This window comes from Girardinichthys multiradiatus, chromosome 2 (assembly GCF_021462225.1).
Source record: "Girardinichthys multiradiatus isolate DD_20200921_A chromosome 2, DD_fGirMul_XY1, whole genome shotgun sequence".
NCBI classification, from domain to species: domain Eukaryota; kingdom Metazoa; phylum Chordata; class Actinopteri; order Cyprinodontiformes; family Goodeidae; genus Girardinichthys; species Girardinichthys multiradiatus.
Genome location: NC_061795.1, coordinates 35,696,131 through 35,706,823, shown reverse-complemented (window position 1 = coordinate 35,706,823; position 10,693 = coordinate 35,696,131). Strand labels below are relative to the sequence as shown.

Genomic DNA, 10,693 nt, shown 5'->3' with positions numbered 1-10,693 from the left:
ATACACCTTTGCTGGGTGAGTTCTAGCTGTGCTTATAAATGTGATTCTCAATTATTTAGCCAACCATTTCCTTCTTCTATATAACATTTGACAAAAAAACTTCCTTCAATTGTAAAACATTTTAGAACTGAAGAAGTGGTGCACAAACACACATTTAAGAGACCTTTATGTAAAAGGGTCACAAGTCTGGAATGATTTATTACCGTTTCCCACTCTCGTTGTGGCACTCATGACTGTGTGATGGATTGCATTTTATTCTCACTGTGAATTCCATTGTCTTCTAATGTGAATAGTTGTACATGGGTCGTAAGTACAGCAGAGGTTTCCATCTAGCTGTTCCTTCTTTCATTTATTAGGAGTTGCTATACCATATGTATGACATGGAAGCCTTTTGGATAGTTAACACATTCTAATGCTATTGTAAAGGCTCGTACATACTTGGCTACATATGAAACAGTGCTCTGCAAAATGCACCCGCTAAGGAATGTTGAAAACCTGAAAGCCAATCCCTGGGGGTTCAGACATCAATAACAGTTAAAATCCAATGAGACTAAAAGACAAGAAGAACTAATGACATCTAATAATGAAATCAGTCTCACTGGAAGAAAATAAAAATACTTTAAATCCAAAGTTTGATCAATGTTACTAAACTAATATATTAAAGCAACAACAGCTGGAATGGACATCACTACAACATGACACACATGCGTCATTACTATGCATTGAGTCAGGACTACTGCAGAAGCAGAAACAGCATCAGAAGTATACAAAACTGGTTATTTTCAAAGGCAAGGCAAGTTTATTTATATAGCACATTTCAGTAGCAAGACAACTGAAAGTGCTGTACATGAAAAAGACATAATAAGTACATTTTAGGTCAATAAAGTTCTATTAATGGCATAACATATTGTTTTGACAGTTTGACTTGAATCTAAGTGATGTATAATTGACATGAACTGTAATTTGTGAAAAAGTTCAGAAACAATAAATTATGTAAACACATATGCCATGAAAAGTAGTACAGTGTTGAAAATGCTAAAACAAAAACATTTGCCTCTTTAAATAAAGATTAAATAACATAAAATAATACAGGGATTTCAATAGTGGAGTTTAGGGTACACAAAATCTGAAATCCTGGACATTTTAGTAATAAACACGTTTATTTTTCCACATTCTGTTGGTTAACCATATTCTAAAACTTGCAATATCCTTTGTAAAAACTTAACATTTGTTTTATTAAGTTTGTTTTGCACCCTTTCCTCAAACTCAAAGTGGAAATAACCTTCTAATGAAGTTAGTTCTACTAGGGAGGCAATGCTAACATTTTCAGTCTGCACAACTAGCGTTTAAGTCTTACCTGCTCCCATATGAACAAAAATTAATTTACAGCAGCTTGCTGCATCGGCGGGGAGTGCTTTCTTATTTTTTATCCTCTCCATCTTTGCTCCTTTCCTCTTTGGCTGTCTCTGTGTGTGTCTTGGCACTGCTGTGAAAAAGAAAGGAGGGGGTGAGGGTATGTCTGTCTTCAGTCTGGGGGCTTCTGTCAGATACCCGATGAGCTGCACGAATGCCATGGATTGTTTATTTAAAAAAATCAAGTGCAATCCAAACTGAGCATTTGGTCCTGTCCCACTGAGATAGATGAGTGAGCCAGACCAGTGGCAAGGCCCTCAGAAAATGTCCCAGTGCTCCTGATGGCCAATCCAGTCCTGGGCCTAGGTGACAGGAGTCACATGAACCCTCTTTTAATAGCCTATATCAGTTTACACATTTCAGCATCAAGGCCAGAAACCAACAAACTGTTTATGTTTAGGTAGAGTACATATTTCTATCTATCATAACACTGGCAATTTTCTCAGCTTTAATATGAGCCATATTTAATAAAAATCGGCTAGGAACAAAGAGTGGTACGACCGTTTTTATGACAAATGCATGCTCATCCCCAAGGAATTCCATGGTTTTGTTGACCCGGGCACTGGCTACGTGGATGCACTCGGGAGTGCACCTGGGAGCCAATGCGTAGCAGGTGCGCATGTCACCATCTATAGCAGCTAATAAATGATGTCCAATCCAGTAATATATATATAGATGGTTACACCTACAGGAAGCAGATCTTTGCAGGTAAATCAGGGTGTCCTCAGAAACTCATCAAACATACTGACCAGAAATATACATGTAAAATTGTTAATTGATTGTACCAGAGTAATGTGGAGATATCAAACAACAAACACAAAATATCAATTGTCGGAAGCAGCATACAATTTGTCAGCCAATGACGCATATAGTGAGCTCTCTTGTACTAAGAAATTGGATTTTGCAGACGGAAGTAGAACAACAACGTGATTTAATGTCAGAGGTTACCTAACAGCTCCAATATTTCTGCTGCGCATGTGCAGAAAAGTTGCAGCTGTAAACTATTTACAACTCTGACAGTTCATTACACCAGTGGTACACAGCCCTGTTCAACCAGTGTTTGTCAACTTCCTTCTTTCGTATTTGAAGGCATAACATGGAGAGAAATATATTGTTTTTAGCACCACAACAGTTAGCAATTATCACTATTTTTTTATTTTTATAACTTGCAGCTAAAAATCATTTAACCCAAGTGCTGGGTCATTCCAAGATCCAAACTCCAACTTCAGAGACAAATCAAACCCATAATTACACTGTAATGAAGTAAAACAATTTGAGAACAAGGAAGTGAACTTTCTTGAAAAACGTTAGATAAATCATCTTGTTGTACAAACTGGTTTTGCTGGTTTAACATGCTATTTATAATTCCATTAATAAAGGCAGTAATGAAGGTGGCCACAGAAGAAAAATTTAATGATGTGTGAAAAAACATTTACACTTTGTTGAAAGTTACCTCTTTTTATCACTTTATCACTTTTATCACATCTTCTGATGTGAAAAATCCCTACCTGACCACTGCCTTAGTACTCTTACTGCCCCCTTTCTACATTCTGTCTACGTTTCTCTTATTGTGTGTAATTTATGCCTTTGGTCTTCACAGAGTGTTCTCCACCAGCACACAAGGCTGTTTTTGGCACATCTCGGTATGTTATCTTCCACTTCCAAATCACCGATGAAATGCCTGTGTACAGCAAAGAAAAAAAAAAAACCCACCAAGCCTCCCAGCAACCATTAATGGTGACCAGTCAACATCTGCACTTTCAGAAGACTTGCTCCCAGCTCCACAGGGGGTTAGCTGTGTGTGTGTGTGTGTGTGTGGGGGGGGGGGTATGTGTGTGCTGATTTGTCTTTTCCTGTGATACACATGAGAACAAGCACTCACTCTGTGAATAAACACAATACCAAGGGATAGTTAGACATCAATAATCTTTTTTTGCAACATATTTTGCAAAAACCTCAATAAAACAGTCAAAACTGTTCTCACCACTGTTTGGTTCCACATACACATGTGTGAGAGAAAAGAAATTGAGACATATTTGATTTAAACAGTAGCTTTCCTGATTCTGTCCTTGCCCTTCATCTAAGTAGAGAACCGATAAGCAGATCAAATTTATATTTGCGTTTAAGGTAGGACACAAAGCAAATTTCAATTCCTCGTTTAGTCACATACCAAGGATTAAGTCATCCTTTCAACATTTCATCCCTTCCACCTGTATCTTCTTTTTTTTTGGAAGCATTTAGGTGTTTGTCATAGATCATGAAGATAAACGTCCATAGGATACTTAAATCTCACAAAATTTAATTTATTCTGTTATTTCTGAACATTTTATAATTCACCAAAATCTCATTAATTGTGGTTCTGACCATTATTTATACTAACTTTAAACATCCCATCAAGGTTTTTGTGCAAACATTACTTTCATTCTATTCAAGGATGCAAAACGTTTCAGTGAGTTAAAATTTAGACTTTTGAAGACATTTTTAAGACCCTCATGGTTTAAAATTAAGACATGATCAAGAAAAAAATATCATGTAATATCTCATAACATTATGTGTCAGGTTTGGTTGAATGAGTCGATGAGATACTAATGAGGAACAGCTGAGGCAGAGTGAATCCATGGGGCTGAGGGACGGAGACAAATTAACCAGAAAGGAGCTGAAAAGATATACAAAGAGACCCAGGGGAAAGTCTGACAGAGATCTAAGATGAATGATTCTAAATGAGCAAAGAAGATAAGAATAATCTAGAAAACTAAGCACAAAGGAATAAGCAACACTTCTCTAACAATAACAAACACCGAATAACAAAAACAAAAATCAAGGAAATGTTGAAAACACAAACACAAATGAAGACCAAAACGGAGAGTATGAAATAAGGCACTGAGTTCTGGGTACTGGGTAAATCAGCGAACAGAAAATAACAGAACATAACACTAGAATAACCACAAATGCATTCCCAGGCAAATACCAAAAACAAACCTCAAATAGGCCACAATTCTTAATTCAATTCAATTCAATTCAAAAATACTTTATTAATCCCAAAGGGAAATTAAATAAACAAGTGATAAACGCATAGTCTAAGAAATTATGAGGGCCATGATGTATTTTCACACAGCATAAAACAACACTCAAATTCCTCAGCCAAAACTACAACAAATGGAACCAACACCGGTGTATTTCTTAAAACAATATTCAAAAATAAACTAAAAGGTATATAGAACAAGCAATGAATAAAAAAATTTGCAAATTTAAGACATTTAAATGTAACTTAAATCATATTACACAAAATCTGGATTTAAGACTCTTTAAGACCTAGAATTGAGTTTATTAGATTTAAGACTTTTTACAATCCTGCAAAAAATCTCTTTGTGTGTCATATTCATATAACAATGACCAAATGCACTGTTAGATCACAAGTATTTCCAAATCACAGGAGATTCTTACATTTCTTTAAATTTTGATGCCCAGTTTGTGGCCATGTTAGGAACATGTCTTCATAGAGGACTCCAGAACCCACTATTCCTATCTCTAAAATAATCACTATATTAAGACAATATTAAGACACAGATTGAAAGTGGTGTGAAAAGAGATCTTTACCCCCTCAGGTGAGTAGCACTTTGTATGTCCCAGCGCCGGAGTGTGTGAGTTTCCTGATCTTCTCGTGTTTACATAGATGTGACTAAATTATTAATACTTGACAAATGACAGCCATTTTTAAACAGGACCCTCCACACAACATCGATTAGATATAAACAATGCACATGTGTGAGCAAATGTGTTTCTACCACTGCCATTGAAGCTATGAGCCACTTTTAGCTTGGGAGAGGGAGGCAGAAATTGTGGCTGACGGCGGGGGTGAAATTTATAGCGGCAGAAAGATCACTTGGTATGCAGGCCGGGGAACAGGCAAGACTGTTTTCACATAATTGTTCCATCATCATCTTCTCTGAAATATGCTTTAGGGTTTTTTGTTCTTGTGATTCTTCTTCTCCTTCTGGTTTTGTGCATTTCATTGTTAAGGAGAAAGAGCAGGCGCAAGTGTCAAGTTATCTGAAAGTGGAATATAGGGTGCATATGTGCGCACATCTGTGTTGGTTAGAAAAGAACAGAAATGGCACAAGTGGAAAGCGCAAGTAAAATACAATATGCAATGTATGACAGCACTGAGGTATATATGTGTGTCTGTTTTTTTCTGTGTGCTCACCTGTCTCATTCACTTGGGAGGGAGAAAGCTGAGAATGAGATCAAAGGCAAACAACTTTATTGGCCGTCTCCATAATTCAGCAGCTCTACCAGGGTTCATAGTCTTTTCTTTGAGGTTGAGCAGCAAAGATGAATCTTTAATGCACTCCAGCTAGGGAATAATGGATAGCATGGACCAGCTACTACCAGCTCTGCAGCCGGAACATACAGTGGGGGAGAAATGAATTGGGGTAAGAAGAGAGTGGATAGACACCACATGCAGACTGTTGACAAGGAGTGGAGCGATCAAAGCCACAGATGAACAAGAGAAGCCTATCCTTGATGGTTGTATGGTGCACAATTATTCACTGCACATCTTATCTCTATGCTTTGCTGTATACACATATAGAATGAATTTCCCTAGATGAGTGATTTCAGAGCTGTGAACTTTTGAGGTAAAGAGAATGATTGAAGGTAGGGGAATGATTGAGCTGCACCACCCTCTACACTGGGAACCACAGAGCTCATCTACCCATTGTGATCCTCTGACACTCCTGCCGCAATCCACTTGCGGTCCCTGCACCTGGACTGGAATGGTGCACATTCACAATCTCAATCCAACCAAAGGAGGGTAAATCTTTATGACTTCTAATGGGAAAATGCCCAAACAGCAAGCAAAGCAGAAACAGAAGTTATATAGCTCCCTACTGTGGATAATAGTACAATTAAACCACTGGCTTAATACGTTTAATAGTGTCTCAGCAGAGGATCAGAAAAAAATCCTTGAAACTATGCAGCTATTGACCTTATTCAAGCTTCTCCTCTTGATAGTTGCAGATTCAGTTTCTTACTAATCTACGTATATCAGTAATTGCAGCTCACATTAACATAATGCCAATGCTACTAAGTCTGAAACAGAGCTACAACAGCCATCATTGGTTAGAAGGGGAGTGGTGGCCTAGTGGTTTGCATTCCAGAGAGGACACAAGGGGCCAGGTTCGTATCCCACAGATTGCCACTCTGGGTCCATGAGCAAGACTCTTAGCCCCAGAATGCTCCCAGAGCGCCGTACAATGGCAGTCCACTGCTCCCTATAAGGGATGGGTTAAATGCTGAGGACACATTTTGTTGTAATGTACATGTGCAATGATTTTTATGATTATAAAGATGATGATTATCATTGGCAGAATTTGGACAGGTTTACGTTCATGTTGTGTCACCCATATGTTTTCTTTTTCTCCTTAACCATAAACAGTCAATCTGTAATTGTTTTTACATCCCCGACAGCCAAGATGAGCTTTAGTCCTTCTGATGTTTAGAGTGCTGTCAGAGTGGTGTCACGCACTGCACTAAAATACTAACGCACTGCATAGCTGTGCCTGAGGGGACCTAGCAAAAACCATTGCAGGGAAATAGCTGGAGTTTGGATTTTCCTCTCAGTGAACAATTGTAGAGGAATATTGCATTAAAGCATATCCATATAGAGCAGCATACTTAGCAAAAGTGATGTAATAAAAGATGTATGCTGTGTTATTAGAGAGTGAAAGTAACAGAGCTATGAAACTGGGTCGCCCACAGTCGGAATCTAGACCCGGCTCGTCTGAGCCGAAATGAGGTATAAAATACAAACAAATGAGCTTGCGATGCAATAAGCTGAGCATCACATATTGCCACAGCAACATTTCCTCTTTTGCATGCACACAATCATCCAACAAGCACACACTAGACATTTCAGCTTGCACAAGATTACATCTCAGCATCTTAGTCAATCAAAAACTCCCTCTCCCTCCCTCATCTCAATCTCTAAACCAGCACAGAGTAGGCATGGTGGTTAGGGTGGGAAGATGGTGGTGGGGAGAAGAGAAAGCTTTTCTCTGGGTGGTGACGATGATGAAAAGCAAGGAGAATGTGAAAGTGGGAAAGAGCAGTAATCTGTATCACTGGCGAGAGGTTGAGATAGACCCTTACCCCTCTCCTGTAACTATAAAAGCATTCCTCAGTTATTTGGTGTGAAATCAGGAAGCCACATAGCAGCAGAAGGCTCAGAAGAGTGAAAGAGAGTTCATTATGGAATGACATTGACTCAGGCTGATTTTCTGAGACGAATCAGATTGCAAAATGAGACATATGCAGTTTTTTTCCCCCTCCTCTTAATTCCCTTTCCTTGGCATGCAATGAAATATTAACTCACTCTGTACAGCAGCCCCTTAAATTGCATGCACAGTTCGCACAAAGGAATGGAAATGTGCCATTACCTTGTTTTAATCTCAACCATTTTCTCTGCTGCCTGACTGCAGTCGTCTACCCAGAGGACAGATTGTTGATCTGAGGATTCGAAAAGGGGAACAGAAAGACAATCTTATTTGAAGGTCGTAAATTCTACTCCCACCTCAGTTTAAGAACATCAAGCTGCTGTTGGGGCTCCTGTCTTTTATAAAAAATGAAGAGCATAAGCTGTCAATGAGCACAACATAATGATCATAACATAATTATCTTCAATCTTGGGTTACAATCTACATCTGATAACAAGCATGTAGAGGATTAGTATTTATATCATTGCATAGATAACTGAAATAAAACTGCACCACATTTTCCATGTTGTGTATTATTAATGTGTTTTCTATTTTTATTTTTGGGTAATAAATCTATATTTAGTGGGATTCATTAAATAGATAAAGAAGATAGTATATAGTGCCAGAACAATAGGTATGTCATGGTATTACGTATGGCTCTGACCCACATGCAGAATCATGCTCAAGGGAAATGGGTACAAGTTTGAAAAAGGTTTATTTAAGGAGAAGGGATCGGTATGGTGTACAGGAACAACTGTAAGGAAAAAACGACAGGTAAGAAGCATAGTAAACAACACTGGAACTTAAATGTGAAATGTCTCTTAATAGGAGGGAGTAGGCAATCCGCCAGGAGGAGACGGATTCGGACTGGAGAAGAAGTGAATATGGAGACAATAGTAAGTCCGATGATTTCTTAGTTACTTGGGTTAGAGCTTGGAGTGCAGGTGAAGCGTCAGCGGAGATGTGGAGGGTGGACAGGTTAGGTTGAATGATCTCTGGAGAATCCGGGTCCGAAAGCAGCCAGCCGGGGAAGTTCCAGAGTTTGGCGTCAGGTAGGTGTGTGGAAGATCCTTCCTGGGGAGATCCTAGGAGCGAGGCTAGTGTGAAATGAAGCCACTCCAGCCTGGGTAACCTCCAGGTAGTCGCTGGTATAATCTTTGGAAGGTCCTTGAAAACGTAGTTAGTGTTTGAACGAAGCCACCGGGGCCAGCCTGGGTAACCTCCAGGTAGTCACCGATTCAGTTTACTAAGAAGAACAAAGAACAAGTTAAACGTTGTCGAAGGCAAAGTACACATAAACTTAATTAATACGAGGCTGGCTGAGTAGCTACCACAGAGGCTAATACTCGAGCGATGAGATGCTGGCTGCTTCCTGCTTAAGTACTCCAGGACTCAATCACCAATATGGTGTCTCCACCACTGCTGAGCACTAGCGCCTACTAGGAGTCAAAAAACACAGACAAAAACATACAACAGAAACTCTAGCCCCGACATTACCCTCCCGCCCTTCAACGACCGCCACTCGGTGGTCCAGAAACAGAAGGATGGGAAGCAAAGCAAACAGAAATCAAAGTGGGGTCACAAATAAAAGATCGAGGAACCACAGTCCATTACGGGCTTAACCTGAGATACATGGAAGGTAGGGTGTACTCGTAAAGAGGAAAGCAACCTGAGCCGAATGGCAGAGGGACTGACTAAGGACTCAATAATGTAGGGCCCAATAAACCTAGATGACAACTTCTTTGACATGGCCTTGAGAGGGATGTCCCAGGAGGATAACCAAACCCTTTGTCCCGGCTGATAAACAGGAGCTGGCTGTCTCTTGCGGTCAGCGATACGTTTGTTCTGGGCCGCAGTTCGATTGAGCGCCTGAACTATTGGCAAACATGATGGCGAACAGAGGGTACAGCCACGTCGATCTCGTCAGCTGCGAACAGAGGTGGCTGGTACCCTTATGAGGCTTCAAAGGGTGAAACTCCTGAAGCAGACGAGACCTATGAGTTGATAGGATACTCAGCCCAAGGGAGATGCTCGGCCCAGTCTAATGGGGCAGAGAAGGTCACACACCTAAGTGTGGACTCGAGCTGATGGTTGAGTCTCTCTACTTGTCAGTTAGATTGGGGAAAAACTGAGCAAAACTGTTGCCAAACCTGGGAAATAAACTTGGGCCCTCGGTCAGACAGAATATCCTGTGGTATACCGTATAAGCGAAAAAAGTGCTTGACCAAAAATTTGGCAGTTTGCAATGCCGAGGGAAGCTTTTTAAGTGGCACTAAGTGACAAGCCTTGGAGAAACGGTCAACAATAGACAAAATGACTGTCATACCCTTGGACATGGGTAGCTCAGTTACAAAATCTAAACCTAAATGTGACCAGGGAGGGTTAGGGATGCTCAAAGGTTGTAGTTGACCAGCTGGGGTTTGGTTACTACTCTTGTATCTTGAGCAAACTCTACAAGCAAGCACCCATTCCCGGACGTCCTGGTGCAAAGAGGGCCACCAGAAATGTCTGTTAATCAGGGAAATAGTGCGGCTTACCCCTAGATGTGCAGAGAACCTAGCCTTGTGGAACCACTGAATAACCCTAGACCTAACCGCAACAGGGACATACGTACGGTTGGTAGGCCCGTTACCAGGGTCAGGCTCTGTCCTTAGCGCTCAGGAGACCAGTTCCTCAATCTCCCAAGTCACAGATCCGATGGTCCAGGCAGGGGGCACAATAGGTTCAGGTAGCTTCTCAGAGTCATCTGGTGCGAACTGCCAGGAAAGAGCATCAGGCTTGGAGTTCTTACCCCCAGGTCTGAAAGAGATTATTAAACCGAGAAAAATAAAGAGACCAACGGGCTTGTCTTGGGTTAAGTCTTTTAGCAGTCTGTAAATAAGCCAAGTTCTTGTGGTCGGTCCAGACTAAAATAGGGTGAATGGCACCCTCTAACCAGTGTCTCCACTGCTCTAAGGCTAGCTTAATAGCAAGGAGTTCCCTGTCACCCACATCATAATTCCGCTCGGCTTGGCTCAGCTGGTGCG

General features: G+C 40.5%; 1 long non-coding RNA gene across 1 annotated transcript in view; it reads right to left on the bottom strand.

Annotated features, from left to right (window-relative positions):
• Positions 1 to 830: 830 nt before the first annotated feature.
• LOC124859418 overlaps positions 831 to 10,693 on the bottom strand; it is a 48,765-nt gene continuing 38,902 nt past the window's right edge. The window contains exons 3-4 of the long non-coding RNA XR_007036087.1: positions 7,851 to 7,920; positions 831 to 1,486 (exon numbers count right to left, since the gene is read on the bottom strand). This is a non-coding gene — a long non-coding RNA (uncharacterized LOC124859418). The remainder of the gene's footprint in view (positions 1,487 to 7,850; positions 7,921 to 10,693) is intronic.